This window comes from Cervus canadensis, chromosome 24 (assembly GCF_019320065.1).
Source record: "Cervus canadensis isolate Bull #8, Minnesota chromosome 24, ASM1932006v1, whole genome shotgun sequence".
NCBI classification, from domain to species: Eukaryota; Metazoa; Chordata; class Mammalia; order Artiodactyla; family Cervidae; genus Cervus; species Cervus canadensis.
Window position 1 is genome coordinate 5,598,305 of NC_057409.1, and position 17,111 is coordinate 5,615,415.

Sequence of the window (17,111 nt, forward strand, 5' to 3'; positions counted from 1 at the left end):
TTCTTTAGTGAATTATCTGTTTTTCTTTGTCCATTAAGAAATATAAATGTTGAGATTTTTCTTGTTTTTGTATTATCATTCTATTCTAATATTAGCTGCTTATTTTTCACTTCATGTGATATGAAGTGTTTATTTATGTTTTAATTTTGCTAGTGCTGATTTTTTTGGCAAGTTTTCATTTATATGTAGTCAAATCTATTGATCATTTGTAAATTTATTGTGTTTCCCATATGCATAGAAAGGTCTTCTCCACCCTGACCTTAGTTAAGTATTCATTAATATATCTTTTAAATATCTTAGTCACTTAAAATTTTTTTGTTTTTTGGGTTTTTCTTATTTTTGTTAAGTCACAAATCCTCCCTACTACAGTTCTCCCTTTGGCAGTGGATTGGGAAATTTGCAGTTATGTATTCCCTGAGATACTTGTGGGCAATTCTGTGGCTTGAGAATAATTATTTTCTCATTGTTAGAGCTATCAATGATTGATATTTAAATCAACATTCAAAGAAAAAACTAGTAAACCAAATAACGTACCTAGTACTAGTGGCTGCCAGGCTGTCAGATACACAGGAAGCCTCCCCACTGAGGGCCTGTTGTATACACTTAGGAGTTTGGTACTTGGTTCAAGTGCTAGCTTGAAAGCCCAGAAACCTAGGTCCTGGCTCTAGCCCTACCATTGCTTAGATAACAGGACTTGGCAGTTCACTGAATTTCTATCAATTTCTTCATCTGGAACATGAGAGGGCTGAATTACATAGTCTCTATAGATAATTCTCATTGTAAAATTCTCTGATTTTTTTTTATTATCCTTCTGATCAGGAATCATTCATGTTTGTTATTAATATATCTACATATATTTAAGTTTTAGTGATTTGTGGCAGAGTGGTCTGAAAGAATGCAGAGTAATAGGTGAACAAAGTGCATGAGAGGAAGGAGGAGGTGAGTAGACCAAGGGAAAGGGAGTAAGGACTGAATCGGGTTCAGCTAAAGCAGATGACCCAGATAGAAGTTAGAAGGTGGATGAGTTCAAAGTTGAGCACTTCCTTGGGCATAGGCTCCTTGAAGGAGGAGTAGTTCTGATCTGCTATGGATAGAGGTTTGGAGCATCAGAAGAGAAGCCTGTGGGTGGGAGCAACTGGAGGGCAGTCCCTATGTCCTAAAAGACTGAAAAATTAGCTCACGGTCAGTGCTATTAGGTACCTGCACAGGGTCACCTCAAAGACAAAGCTGAGTTCAGCTGTATCAGAAGAGAGGCTGGAGCCACGGTAGAAACCAGGAACTTAATAGTGGAAGGGACAAGCCAGAATGTCAGTGGCCATGCAGTGGACGTTGACCCCAGACTACCTGCCTGGCCTGGGGGCCACACATTTACTTCCATGGCAAAGACAGATACACCAGGCCACCCCTGAATGTTGAGAGATGCAGTGTCTTGTGGGATTTCTCACTATACTTGACCTTACTGCTGTAATTCTTTCACAGATGACTGCAAAGAGTAGGCATATCTCACTAATAAGTGAACTAATAAATTGACTTTCTGATTTATATTTCTTCTCTTGTAAGTTTAGACAGTGCTATCCAAACTCTCAGATGCTTTTGAACTGTGGTGTTGGAGAAGACTCTTGAGAGTCCCTTGGACAGCAAAGAGATCCACAGTCCATCCTAAGGGAAATCAGTCCTGAATATTCATTGGAAGGACTGATGCTGAAGCTGAAACTCCAATACTTTGGCCACCTGATGCGAAGAACTGACTCATTGGAAAAGACCCTGATGCTGGGAAAGATTGAAGGCAGGAGGAGAAGGGCACGATAGAGGATGAGATGGTTGGATGGCATCACTGACTCAATGGATATGAGTTTGAGTAAACTCCGGGAGTTGGTGAAGGACAGGGAGGCCTGTTGTGCTGCAGTCCATGGGGTTGCAAAGAGTCGGACACAACTGAACTGAACTGATCCAAACTCCCCAAGTCTGATTGACTTTGAGATCTAGGGTGTTTGTATCTATGAGGTTGATAATCGAACTAGACCTTTGGTAAATGAAATTCAAACCATTGAGGGGAAGTCCCCTGCTAATCTCTTCCTGGCAGGTCAGCTGGCCTGTTCCAACTTCACTTTTTCCCAGATACGCATTTCCATCCATCTTTTATCAGAGATCACCAAAAGACAAGACATCTCAAATTCAGGTGATCCTGTCGGATCTTCCAGCCACACATCTCTGTCTATGAGAGGGGTTGAAGAATGGTGGCACTGAGCCCAGAAATCCTCTCAAGACTAAGGTAGTAATTAAGAACAGGTAGATCTGTGTTTGAACGCTGCTCAAACCTGTATGGTCTTGGACAAGGTCTGGCATAACCTTGTTGGGTAGTTTAATTTCATCTGTGTATTAGGGTTAATAATGAGATCTACCTCATAGGGATGTTGGAGGATTAAGTGGGGAAGTCTATGGACAGAGCTTAGAACAAATGCTGAGTATCATTATCATCATAGAGCAGTTAAGTGCCAAAGGCACTTAAGAGATTCAGGGATAGGAAAAAGAGCAGAGACCAGTGGATTGGGGGGGAAAAAAAGCTGGTTTAATCACTTCCTCTTCACCCCGCTGAGGAGGGAGGGATTCCTACCCTAGGGCTGTGTGGATGGGTGAGCACACAGCAGTGGACACTGGCAGATGAGACTGACGGCAGTTTATAACACTTACACTAACAGCCCAGGGAGGACACAGCGGGTGTACGCAGGAGCAGGGTGAACACCAAGGGCTGTGGGAGGCAGGCCTGTAAGTATCAAAAACAAAAAAAGTGGATGCCGTCTTGGTTATGCCAGAGGGTGTGATTGGCTTGTTGAATAATTCTGTGGGCTGTCAGGAAACTGAAACCCACTGCCCAGGAGTAAACAGAAACAGTACCTGCCCTCTCTGATAAGGAAGATTGTTTGGCTAGGGGACCTTGTCCACGGGAGAAATATGGGTATTGGAATTTGTGGTTAGGACATTTGAGGCCCTCTTGATTTTACCAGATGTCAAGGCAGCACAGATTATTAAGCCTTCATCTTTAGACTTTATACCATAAAAGAGAATATAGGCCTTGAAATGCTGTTTGATACAGCTTTCAGGGGATTTGAGTAGAAGGCCGTGGAAGGCAAGCAAAGTTGTCTGGTTCAATGGGGGAAGACAGATGGGCATAGTAGTTAGAATGGAAATGTCACAGTAGGTCACACATGGTGTCATGAGCCCAGAACTGTTCACTCTCTCCAGTTCAGCCTGCATTTATGGATTGGCTGTACCATCCTAGGACCTGACAAGGCTTAGCCAGGTTCAGCTGACCACTTCACTCTAGATCAGGAGCAATTTGACTTCCATTTACTTTGGCAGCAACCTAGGAAGCTTGTCTATCCCTGGAAGTCCAGGTCGCTAGAATGCATTCTAAAGGAGTTTGGGTTGGTTCCAGGCCACAGAGCTATTCACCTAAGGTTATTAGAATCCTCCATATTTTGCAGGTTTTGTTCTTAGAGCTGTTCTGACTAGAGAAAAGGGCAGGTGCAGAAGGGAAGGTTTTGAGGATGACTTAGAACTCTTTAGGGGTGAAGGGTTGCATTAACATATTTGATAATAATTAGATGTGAAAAAATGTGATTTGAGATGAGTGTGGTATAGTGTTTTGCTAGTCAGAGAAGGTTCCTTGGACAAACAACATCTGAATCAACTCAGAGCTTATTAGAAATTCAGAATTCAGATCCCATCCTAGGCCTTCTGGATCAGAATCTTTTCTTTGGTGAGACCCCAGGTGATTCTTACATACACTGAAGTTTGAGAGACTGTTCTAGTGGGTAGAAGGGCATGAGCTTTTAGAAGGCTCAGACAGACTGGATTAAAATTTCAGTTCTTCTACTGATTCGGCCCTGTTGCTTAACCTCTCAGCCATTGGAACTGAATTGTAAATTGGCTTTAGCTATCTTACTGGGTTATTAGTATTAAAGAGGGTAACATGTAAAACATGCTTAGAAACATAGTAAGGTACTTTATTAGCAGCTCTTATTTGTGGTTATTTGATAAATAACATCCTTGTGAAATTTGATAGAATATGAAAAGAGAGAGCAGGTACCATCAGAGCTAACTCTGTTCATGAGACATGTATTGGTAATTTAGAGAGTATGGTCTCCTGAGCTGACGGGCCCGTGGTTGTGGTTGGCTCACTAACCAGTTCCCCTCAGGGTGCGACTGTAAGTGTCCTTGTTAAGTAACCAAGAGTTGATAGCTGTACTTCTTAATGGCCACTGAGCTCTTAGAAGATAGAGTAATCTGCAGAAGTGGTAGTGAAGTCTTGGCCTCCAGCGAGGCCTTCACATTATAGAGAAAAGAACTATGTCTTGAGAATAGTTCTTCTCAAGAGACCTGGGCTCATTTATGCCCCTTGTTAGCTGTGTGGCCCTCAACAAGCCATTTGACACCCCTGACCTGAGTCTGCGTCTGTAAGAGAAAGGTAAGTGGAGTGCTGAGGTGTGAATCCCGGTAGATAGCAAGATACTGTCCCTGCATGGTGAGTACCATAGAGCTCACTAGACAGCCTCCCAAGTCCCCAAAGGTGGATCTTAGGCCTGATTCAGCTGCCTTAGACTCTTCAGTGCAGTAAATCCCCTACCCCCGAACCTTCAAGGTGCAAACCTGCAGAGATGCAGACGTGCCCCTGTACGCCAGCCATTGTACAGTACTACTGTACTTTGCAAGATACTGCACTGTGAGGTTAAAAATGTTTTACTTTTTGTGTTTGTTGTGTGTTATTTGTATGAGAAGTGTTATAAACTTGTTACAGTACAGTCCTATTATAGCCAGTTGTGTTAGCTGGGTACCTGGGCTAACTTTGTTGGACTTACAGATTGGACTTACGAACATGCTCTTGAATGGAACTCATCCAGTTGTAGGGGCCTTGCTGTATGCAGTGCTTCAGAGCTGTTCCAAACCCACACCCAGATCTCCCAGTAACCAGATTGTGCCTTAGGAAAGCACACAGGCCATTCAGGCATTGCTACAAAGCTGAAAGGTTGGAACAGTAGTAGACTAGCATTTGGGATGGATTGATGATGATAGATATTAGAAATAGCAATGACAATACATATAAAAAGATACTGTCATGAACCCAGGAGTATCAAACATAAAATCTCCATCCCTTACACCATATACTGCTGCCTTTCAGGCCCTCAGTGTAAGAGGAGACCAAATGACAGCTGCTTTTGAACTCGAGAAATGTGGGCCCGCTAAAAGCTACGGTCACCCTTTTGTAACCTCACCAGTCCTACTTGCATTCTCAGAAATAATTGCTAGTGGTTTTCTTTTAACTTAGCTGATTCCTTAGATACCTTACATTTTAAATCGTCTTTTTGTGTGTAGCAAATGCCCCATTTCTTGTCTCTGAATGTGTGATCTTTGCTCTAATTATGTTGAGAGTGCCTGTTATTTCACCTGACTCTGGTTGTTTGTGAGATACTAAATAGCCATGGGGTTCAAGCTGATTTGGATCAAAGAGCGGCTCAGCCTCCCAGGACCTTGGTTTCCTCCATTAGAAAGGGGAGGGATTGAACTAAGGCCATTGGGTCATGCAACAAGAGTACGTGATAGATAAAGTAATGAACTTCTGTTTGCTGAAAGCAATAAATAGGGCTCTCCAAGAACCCTTTCCAGCTGTCTGGTTCCAACAGAGCCCAGAAATCGAGACAGAAGTAAAGATTTTATTTGGAGATGGGAGTATCAATAGCAACAGTAAAAACAGAACTTTAAGCAGATAAGGTTGCTTTGAGCCAGACCAAAGAGAGATCTCAGACCATGAGAAAGATGTGCCCCAAAGAGAGTGCAGAATTTGTTAGGAGAACCAGGATGTAGGACCTTGACCAAGTCTTAGAATGGCTTTTCTTTCTTGGGTATTGGGATACAGAAATCTAGGCAGAGGTGGGTCCAACTTGTGTTCCATGGAACTTTACTGTTTGACAATATACATAGGATCCGTGTTCTTCCTTCCCATTGCTAGTCACTTTTCCCTATTAGCGGCTTCCCTGGTGGCTCAGAGGTTAAAGCGTCTGCCTCCAGTGTGGGAGACCCAGGTTTGATCCCTGGGTTGGGAAGATCCCCTGGAGAAGGAAATGGCAACCCACTCCAGTATTCTTGCCTGGAGAATCCGATGGACGGAGGAGCCTGGTAGGCTACAATCCACGGGGTCATCCACGGGGTCGCAAAGAGTCGGACACGACTGAGCAACTTCACTTTCCCTATTAGACCATGCCGTCTGTCACTGGAAAAGCTCTGCTTTAATTGTGCTGTTTCTGTTTCAGAAGCTCCTCCCTCAGTGCAGGTTGAGCTCCTCTGCTCATTGTCCGGCCTCCCTAACCTAGGCGGTCTAGTGCTCCACCTTCCCTCTCGCATACGGAGACCCACCCTGGCTCGTGTCCTAATGATGACGACACCCGCTGGAGGCCTTTCCTGTGGGGGCAGTCCCAGCTGCCTGTACTCACACATGACCCCAGAGTATTCTCCCTCCCTTCTCACCCTTGCCTGTTGAAATTGTACCTAACTTGCATTTACCAACTCCAGCCCTTCCCTTTCCTTTCCACTCACTGAGATCAATCTGTTTTTTTTTCCCTCTTCTCTCTTTCCCTCTTCTTGTGTCTGGTGGATTGAGTCTTTTAAGACTTCCGTTTTCAGTCATTCCAGTCGAAATAAGCTGTCAAGGTTATTACAAACTCCCTGTGGACAAGGACATTGTTTTATATTTCACTTGGCTTCCACACCGCACCTAACAGTGGGCTGAATAAATGGTAGGCAATTGACCCATAAATAGTTGTTGGTTGACACGTGTATTGCTGGCTGAAGACCTCCCAAGAAATAAGTGCAGTGAATTGGGGAATGGCGTGTCCAGTTCCTGAGGCCCACAGAAGAGGCTTTTCTCCTCCAGCAGCGGCAGCGGAGGCCTTGGTTTGAGTCTCACTAAGGGCATTGCCATCAGTTGTGGATTTCAGAACATCTACTTTAATTAAATGATGTATATCAAGACTATAAGTCTTTAGTGTTATATTACTTCTTCATTTTTTTTTTTTTTAATGTTTGTTTAGTTGTATGCACTGGGTCTTAGTTGCAGCATATGGGCTCTAATTTCCTGACCAGGGATGGAACCCGTGGGCCCCTGCATTGGGAGGCTGGAGCCTTAGCCACGGAGCCACCAGGGAGCCCCCTTTGGTGTTAGATCCCTTCTTGTTCACTGAAGGGATGCCGTGTTTCTCACCAGCTCACACTTAGTTCTCGCTTGTGGTTTTCCAGTTGTCGTTTTTTTTTTTTCCTGTGTGCGTGACTGTTGTTTCTTTGTAACTTAAAGAATTCTCAAACTTTGAAATCCTTTTTTTGGAAGTAGACAGAATAAAAATTGAAATAAATAAATAAATACTCTTTGTGCTTCTTTTAGAAAGCTGGCCTAGTTTCCACTTTGTGTTGAATTCCCATTTGTGTTTTGGGTCATTATGCAGCACTTGGTTCAGCCAATTAAGTGTTTTCTTTCTAAGTATCTTCTGTATCAGTACAGTCTTTTCTTGAGGCTTTAGTATTGTTCCTTTGAGTAACATCCATCTCTCTGGTGCTTTTTTGTTGCTTAAACGTTCTTCCCTTGGGACTTCTGACAGTTTTCCAAAGTCTAGCAATTTCAGGAAGTGCTTAATAGCATAACTTAGGTTGCCTCTGTATAGGAATCTATAAGACTTCACTTAAACAGTTCAACATACTGTGTTCCACTGTAGTTTCTTAACTCTGAAAAGCACACTTTCATGACATTATATTTAGTGCTATATTCTCTCCCCTCCATTTAACTTCCTTGCAAGCAGAGTCAGGAGGAAGCAGTAAAATATATGTTAAAGGTTTTTACATTTTAGTTGTAAGATTGACAATATAGTTTAGCCTCTCTCTGTAGTACATTTCAGTTGCCCCCAAATCGCTAGTGTATCCCTGATGATTATATATTACATTTATTTAATAACAGTATTCTGTACTTGAAAGTGATCTGCAAAGATTATATAGTTTAATTGTTTATGTACAGATATGTACTTTAGCTGTCATGTCAGATGGGTAGTTTCAAAACTATTTAATGAGGAAGATTCAGTCTGTCTAGGTAATTATAACGCAGCCAACACATGTGGTCTTTACTGTGTGCTAGGCACTGTTCTAAGTGTAAACACACCCACACATTAATTCTCTTATAAGCAGCATATGGCTGTGTGTTTTTTTTTTTAAGAATCCAATCAGAGAATCTCCCTGCCGTTAACAAGAAAGTTTAATCTGCTGCTTTATTGTGATCACGGATACATTTGGACTTACTTCTGCCGTCTCAGGTTGCTTTCTCTTTACCACGCTTTCCTTGCTGTTCTTTCCCCCTTTTCTACTTGCTGCTGTGGGTTCTCAGTTGCTTCGGTTGTGTCCGACTCTTCGAGACCCTCTGGTCTGTAGCCCACCGGGCTCCTCTGTCTATGGGATTCTCCAGGCAAGAATAATGGAGTGGGATGCCATTCCCTCCTCCAGGGGAATCTTCCCAACCCAGGCGTCGAAACTGGGTCTCCTGCATTGCAGGCGGATTCTTTACCCCTGAGCCACCAAGGAAGCCCAGTTACTATTGTAGTAAAATCACATTTTCTTAACTCATTTTTATATCTCTTGTTTGCAAATATTTGTTCAGGTTTTATTCCCTTATTTCCTTACCTGTTAGCATCCATCCTTCACTTAAGCCTAGAGCTAAAGTTAATCTTTATTTTTGTCATCCCCTTGGCCCTTGGAACATTTTAACTCTCATTCTTCTTCTCTCATCCTCATTTTTCATTTCAGAGAGACTGTGGATTTTTATGAATGTAGACCTCAGGGCCAGACTGCCTGAGTTTGGATCCCAGGTCTGCCACATGCTAGTTGTGTGACCTTAGGTAAGTTGTATAACCTCAATGTGCTACAGTTTTCTTACATGTAAAATGAAGATGATAAGAGTACCTACTTTACAGAGTTGTTGAAAAGACTAAATGAAGTAATAGATGCAAAGCATTCAGAACAGCGCCTGGCACATGAGAAGCATGCAGTAATGGTGGCTACTGTGGTTGTCATTATTCTCTTCATTTTTAATTTCCCCTTCCTTGTCCATTTAAAATAGCTGGTATATGTTAGGTATACCAACACATTTCTTAATTTCTTTTTTATTGAGATAGAATTAACACACAGCACGATGAGTTCTACTTGAGGAGTTTTTGACCAATACCTACTCTTTAACCACCATCCAAAATAAGACATAGAACATTTCCATTCCCTGAGAGTTTCCTTGTGTCTCTTTCTGTTTAATTCCCTCCCCCCACACCAATCCCACGACCTCTGCAACTGCTATCTGGTTTCTATCACTGTAGATCAGTTTTGCCTCTGTCTGTTTCCTGTAGATAGGGTCATATGTACGCACCCTTTTATGCCTGGCTTCTTTGATTTAACGTACTATTTTTAGGGTTTATCCGTGTCCTTGCTTGTATCAGTGGTTAATCCTTTATTGTAAGAAACCTCCGCACAGTTCTTCAGCGCGTTTGTAATGTTTGGCGCTCTCGCCTGTGAGGTGTAGGAGTTCTAGTCATTCCACATGCCCACATACTCGGTGTTGTCAGTCTTTCTGATTTTAACTGTTTTAGAGGCTAAAGAATATGTTTAGCAATTTCTTTGCTACTTGGTGTTTTGTCTTAAATTCTGTACCTTATTTTTGGTTCAGTTTCCTTCTTATAGTAATTCTTTCAATGGTAGTCTCTGAGCCTCTTATCTTTGAAGGTGATTTTAGTTCAACCTGTATATAGATACATGGTTAATTGTTATTTCCCTTGACATTTGAAACTGTTAACTCCATTTTATTCTGATATCTGTTGTTATTAATGAGAAGTCTGTATCAGTCAACTTGTCACTCTCTTGTTAATAATCTTTTCTTTTGGTTTGCTTACAATTTCTTTTTCTCAGTGTTGTTGATATTTTCAAGTTTCTATTCTAAAGACTCATGTCTGACTTTAATTCTTGAGCATTTTCAGAAATTACACAATCAAATTGCTTCTCCCATGTGTTCTTCAGCATTTCTACCAGGGACGCCTATTGAGATGCGTGTGAAACCTTCGTATTCTGTTTTCCATGGCCTTTAACCTCTTTCAGATTTCTGTATTTTGGTTGTTGGATTTTTTTTTAACTGTGCTACCTGCTGAGCCATTTTCTCACACTTCTTTTCCTAATCACTAGTTTTCTCTTTAGCTTTCTCTAATCTGTTTAATTCATTGATAGATGAATTTCAGTGACTTAACTTATTCCTAGAAGTTCTTTTGATTCTTTTTCACATCTGCCTTTTCTTTTTTCATATTATCTTTTTCTTTATTTATGGACTTAGCTTCATTTTGCCTGTTTATTAATAAACTAAACAATTTATAGTGTTTTCATAGTATTCTCTAATTTTTAGGATTTCCAGTTCTTGGGGATGCCATTTGTGCTCTTTCCTGCATCTAATGTCTTTCCATGTGGCAATTCATTTCCTCATCTGACTTTTTGTTTTTATTGTTTGCTTTTTAGGGGTGTACAGAAATCCTCCTCATCTGTGACACTCTACATCTGTCTGTTTTGGTAAGGCTCTTCGTGTTTGATTTTTTTTTTTTCCTCCCTCACCTCCAACCCCTACTCCCATTTCCTTCCCCTTTACAGCACCCACTCTGATGTATTTGATAAAATGTCTTTGGCTGCAGTGTAACTTTATCTTATTTATTGTTTTGATTATGTGTTTTTGACTTACATACATGATATTATGCTCTAGGTCGTGTTCTGTTTGTAATTTTTTCCACTCAACTGGGTATTTAAGATCCATCCATGTTTCTAATAGCTAGTTGTTTGCTTCTTTCTAATGCTGTCTATTGCATAGTATATATTCTGCATGTGTGTGCATGCTAAGTCACATCAGTCATGTCCGACTCTGTGACCCCATGGATTGTAGCCTGCCAGGCTCTTCTGTCCATGGAATTTTCCAGGCAAGCATACTTGAATGGATTGCCATGCCTTCCTCCAGGGGATCTTCCCAGCTTAGGGATCAAATCTACATCTCTTATGTCTGCTGTGTGGGCAGGCGGGTTCTTTACCACTAGCGCCACCTGGGAAGCCCATATATTCTACATGTCTATCTGCATATCACTAAATTCTTCTAGTGATTGACCTCTAAATTACCTCCTGTTTCCCTGCTACCAAAAACAATGGCTCAGTGGTCTTTCTGGCTATGTTTTCTTATGAACCAATGTGAGAACTTTTGAAGGAAATTTATCCAGGAATATGATTCTTAGGGCACAAGGCATATATGCACAGAAAATTTCACTAAATATTAGCAGCAGGTTTTTCCAGAATCGCTATATCAATTTATATACCACCAATTTTACTCTGGGTTCAATTTTATGTTCTACTATATGTTACTGTAAGACTTTAGAGAAATTACTTACCCTCTCTGGACCTTAGTCTCCTCATTAGTAAGAGGGAATAATAATAGCATCTGCATCATTAGATTGTTAAGAGGATAAAATGGGTTAATATATGTAAAGCATATTCCTGAATATAATAAGTACTCCCGGAATGTATAATAAATATTACTGCCTTTACTGCTATTATAACAACTACTATTACTTGTTAGCCAGTTAAGTAAGCTTCTCTTCTGAATTGCTGTTATATCATTTGCCCATTTTTCTCCCCATTGAATTTTTTTCACTGAAGGTTTCCAGGAATTTCTTATATATTCTAGTAATTAATTCCTTGTTGTCTTTAAGCTTTGCAAATATCTCCTGGTTCTACCATTTGTCCATTGTCTGTTAATCGTGCCTATAGATAGAGTTCTTTGACAGAAACCTTTAATATCAATATAGTCAAATTCATATTTTTATTTTAAAAAAAAAAAAAGCTTTTTAAAGCTTTTGGGGCAGTGTTTAAGAAGTTTCCCTACTCCTGCTTCAAAGATACCCTTTGATATCTTTTACTGTAGCTTTTATAAATTTACCTTTCACATTCAGGTCTTCCTCATATGGTTTGTAATAGTGAGCTCTTTTCTGTCTATGTTTTTCTTTTTCCCTGTGTGTCTCTGTGCTTTGGGTTATGAAAGTATTCTGGTTTTTTTCTCCTGCATGTCAAAGACCAGATTTTATGTTAATTTTTCAGCTCAAGATTCTTGTGTGATACAGAATATAAATTTGGATCCTTCACCCTTTATGTCATAGGCCTACGTTTTAGATTTCTTGTGAGTGCCTTTTCCACTATTCAAGAACCAGATAATTAGCAACTTTTATTGCCATTTCCCTGAGCCAGTGAGATTTTTCAGACTGCAAATCAAGGAGGAGTAGGTATTTGAGGCTCTGGGCTTTGTACAAGGGTCTCAGTTCCAACTCCCCTAAATTCTACCTGCCTGAAGCGATATTTCCAGTCTCCATGTGAGCATTAGTGCTTTCTCCTCCAAGCCTAAGTTCTGTATTGGAGTTTAAAACCCTACGGGCCACCATGGTCTCAAATCCCACTTACTGTTCCAGCTTTGATTTTGATGTTACTTTCATTTCAGGTGCCTGGGGATTTCCCTTTTTTTTTTTTTTTTTTAAAGTTTGACTATATATGTTAAAAGCTTTTTTGTTGTGTTTTATCCAGCGTTTCTGCGTGTGAAGTGGGAGGAAAAGGTCCATTTACATCAGCCCAGTGTGCCGTTTTGTCAAGTCTTTCCTTTAATTAGTATTCCTGTTGATCTCAGTAAACTTTCAACTTTACCAACGTATATTCATTAAGTAACCTTTGATCACCCTTGAATTTATTCTGCCTTAACTATCCCCATTATCTTTTTCTTGCTCAAGTTTATAACCATGTTTTTAGTGTCTACTAAAATAGACATAAATTGGTTCAACTTTTTAAACCCTGCTCAGTTGCTTTTTCTGTTACAGTTATTTTTTATTTTCTTATCTAACTTAGTTGTTTACAAAAATATGAAATAACTGACCACAAAAAAAAACTGTAGTTAATGCTCAAAATACCTCCCTTGGGATCATTGGTGGCTCTCTGTGTTTTTTAATCTAATGAAAGACTGAAGAAAAATGACCAGAAGAATGACTCCCAAAGCAACATTTTGAATAAGTTTTAGTTTATCCTAAAAATATAATCCCAGTAACTCGTTCTTTATTAATATGTTTGTTTAAAAAAATTTATGTCTGCATTACTTTTGACTTATTATAATCCATAAAGCCTATTTCTTGCCTTAGGAAGAAAATCACATTCTTTTGGTATCATTTGTTCTTTAGAAAAACCACATCATGTTTAGTAGTTTTTACTTGGTTCTCAAGATGCTCTTTGAATAAACTTTTTAAAAAATTATATGAATTCATGAATGTTCTACAGTGTTAGACACTACATAGTTTGGGGTGATTAATACTGAAAAATTTACATTCCTAACTGGAAATTATTTTTTAAATAAAAGAACTTTATTTTTTAGAGCAGTTTTTCGTTCACAGCAAAATTGAGAGTAAAGTGCAGAGTTCCCATATAACCCTGTCCCCACACAACTTCTCCCACTATCCTGAAACACAGTGATACATTTGTTACAATCAGTGAGCCTACATGGATACATGATTATTACCAGAAGTCCTTAGTTTTCATTAGGGTACATTTTTGGTTTCATACATTCTATGAATTTTGGCATGTGTCTGATACATGAATTTACCATAGTAGTTTCATAGAGGATAGTTTCTCCGCCCTAAAGACCCTCCGTGCTTCACCTGTTTATCCCTCCCTACTCCTAACCACTGGCAACCACTGATCTTCTGCAATCTCCATCATTTTACATTTTCCAGAATATAGTATGGTTGTATACATATTGTAACGTTTTTGTGTTGGATTCTTTCACTTACTGATAACGCATTTTTAAGTTTCCTCCACATCTTTGCATTGCTTGATAGCTCATTTCTTTTTGCATGAATCATATTCCATTGTTGGGATGTACCACAGTTTATCCATTTACCTGGTAAAAGATGTTTTGATTGCTTCCAAGTTTGGGAAATTGTGAATAAAGCTACCGTAAGCATCTGCATGTAGGTTTTTGTGTGGTTGTAAGTTTTCAGTTTGTTCGGGTAAATGCCGAGAAGCACAGTTGTAGGATTGTATGGTAAGAGCGTGTTTAATTTTATCAGAAACTCCTTAACCGTTTACAGGGTGCTGTGCCATTTTGTCTTCTTGCGAGCAGTGAATAGCGGTTCCTGTTCCTATCCATCCTCACCTGCGTTTGGTGTTGTCAGTGATTTGGGTTTTAGTGTTTCTAATAGGTTTTCTTTGCAATTCCCTTATAACATATGAAGTTAGACATCTTTTTATATTCTTACTTGCTAGCTGTAGCTTTCTTGGTGGGATGTCTGTTAAGGTCTTCAATCTATTTTTTAATCAGGTTGTTTATTTTTTATTGTTGACTTTTAAGAATTCTTTGTATGTTTTGTATAATAGCCTTTTAACAGATGTGTCTTTTGCAGATATTTTCTCCTAGATTGTTGCTCTGTGGCTTGTCTTCTCGTTCTCTTAACATTATCATTCACAGAGCAGAAGTTCTTTAAGTTTAATGAAATCCATCTTATCTGTTATTTCTTTCAGGGATCATGGCTTAGGAGATGTATCTAAAAAGTCATTGCCATACATGAGTTCATCTAGGTTTTCTGCTATGCTGTTTTCTAGGGGTTTTATAGTATTGTGTTTTTGCATTTAAGTCTGTGATCCACTTTGAGTTAAGTTTGTGAAGGCTATGAGGTCTGTGTCTATTTAATAGATTCATCTTTTTTTTTTCACATGCGGCTGTCCAGTTGTTCCAGCACCATTTGTTGAAAATACGTCTTTTTTCTGTCGCACACTCTGCCCCATTGTCTAAGATGAACCGACTGTATTTAATGGGTCTTTATCTGCTCTGACCAGTCGCACGGTTAGACTACTGTCGCTTTGTCGCTGAGGATTGAAGTTTGAGTGCTGAGTAGTGTTAGTCCTCCTACTTTGTCCTTCTGCCCTGATACTGAGTGGGCTATTCTGGATCTTTTGCCTCTCCATATAAACCTTAGAATCACTTTGTCAGTATCCACCAAATATCTTGCTGAGATTTTGATTAGGATTGTTTTGAATTTATAGATCAAGTTAGGAAGAACTGAAATCTTGACACTGAGTCTTCCTGTCCATGAACATGGAATATTTCTCCATTTACTCAGTTTTTCTTTGATATCTTTCCTCAGAGTTTTGTAGTTTTTCTCATATACATGTTATATATATTTTGTTAGACTTATTCTTAAGTATTTCACTTTTTAAATTTTACTTTTTGGGGTGCAACTTAAATGGGAATGTTTTAGCTTCAAATTCCACTTATTCATTGCTGATAAGGAAAGCAATTAACTTTTATATTTATTTACCTTGTATCCTGCGATCTTGCTATTATTAGTATTAACTTTCTTTATCAGTTCCTTCAGATTCTCTATATATCATCTCATCACAGACAGTCATATCATCTGTGAACAGACTGTTTTGTGCCTTCCTTCTAATATGTATACCTTTACTTTCTCCAGAATGATACTGAAAAGCGATGGTGAAATGAGACATCCCTGCCTTGCAACCGTTCTTAGGTAGAAAGCTTTCACTATAATCGATATGCATCTTTAAGTGGTTTTCTTATAGGCAACGTAAGAGATGTGTCTTGTCTTTTGACCCACTCTGACAATCTGTTTTTAATTGGTATGTTTAGAACACTGAGGTGGTAAGGTGTGAGGAGGAGGAAGTGTGTCCTATAGACAGAGGGTCTCAGCCTCTTGGTCAGCCTATGCCCCCGGACTGTGAACCTCACCAGTGCTTTTCCCGGCCCCCTGCCCCACCTGTAAGTGGTACAGGATGACTAGAATGGGCTGACGTTGAAATTGGGTATTGCCCTTCCTCCAAGTAGGTTAGACTCTGGTAAAATAGTTTCTTCTGATTCTAGACCTTGTTGAGAAGAACAGAATGCTTTTTCATATTTTAATATGGTTACTTTCTCCTTCCTCCTGCCAGAACAGAAGGGAATTTTTCTCCAGGATATGCTGTTAGAACTCAGTAGAACTCTTGGAGTTAAAACTCACAAAATCATGACGCCATCCCTCTGGGGCTTTTCACCCTCAGACTGGTCCACCCTGAGCCTCTATCACTTTGTCACCTTAAGCTTAGTTTTCCTGTTCTGGTGCCACTTCCCGTGGACTTCTGCTGGTGCCTTTCTCTCTGAGAAGCTGTGATTCTCTGCCTGTCTCTCCAATTCTGGGGGCAGTGCTTTTGCCCAATGACTTCACTTCTCTGACAGAGATGAGAAGTGTTGTTGATTTTTCCATATACCTTTTCACTTGTTGTTAGGGTAGAATGGTGACTTTTAATCTCATTACATGCCAGACTAGAAACCTGGGAACCAGAACTTGGAAATATTTTCACTCTATTTGTCAATTTCAAATGTGGGAAAATAAGGAAATAGTGGTAGAGTGAAAAAGTAGTCATAATCCTTCTGACAAAGGCAACCGTTGTTGTTTTGATAAATGTCTTTCCATCCTTTTTGTAGTTTTTTTAAAGTTTATACAAGTGAGATTGTAAAGTTTTGCTATCATCATAATATCCTCAAACCCAAAGCAGAACTAGATGTCTCCTTCCCTAAACTATCTCTTTCGTGTTATCTGGATCATTTTGGATGACTCACTCCCCAAACCAGGAACCTGGGGATTGTCTCTGACTTCCCTCACGTCTCTTAGATCCTAAGTCACGACAGTTACACTTTCTAAATAGTTTTGGCTACCTCTCTCCCTTCTATTCCCACTTCTGCTGGTCAGAGTCCTCAATGATTTTCCCCTGAACTTCTGCAGTAATAGAGCCTGACTCTAGCATTATCCCCTTCAAATTCTGCACAAGTGTCGCTTGGATGATATATTCCAAAATGTGTATCTGACGACGTGCCTTTCCTAGTTAAAGTCCCTCAAACTCTTCATTGACTCCTCACTGCCATTAGGCTAAATCCAAGCTCCTAAGCGTGGTCTGTGTACCTCTCTGTGGGCAGGACCTTTGCCTGCCTCTCCAGG

At 39.9% G+C, this 17,111-nt stretch overlaps 1 protein-coding gene across 9 annotated transcripts in view; it reads left to right on the forward strand.

Moving 5' to 3' along the window:
• ZBTB40 (zinc finger and BTB domain containing 40) overlaps window positions 1-17,111 on the forward strand; it is a 74,713-nt gene that overhangs the window by 16,424 nt on the left and 41,178 nt on the right. For 4 of the 9 annotated variants that reach the window (XM_043444830.1, XM_043444823.1, XM_043444822.1 and 1 more), the window contains 2 exons: window positions 8,836-8,927; window positions 10,576-10,626. The exons of 2 other annotated variants lie outside the window; for them this stretch is intronic. The gene's annotated coding sequence lies outside the window, so the exon portion shown is untranslated. The remainder of the gene's footprint in view (window positions 1-8,835; window positions 8,928-10,575; window positions 10,627-17,111) is intronic. 3 more of the 9 variants (XM_043444828.1, XM_043444825.1, XM_043444826.1) reach the window with 2 other exon arrangements.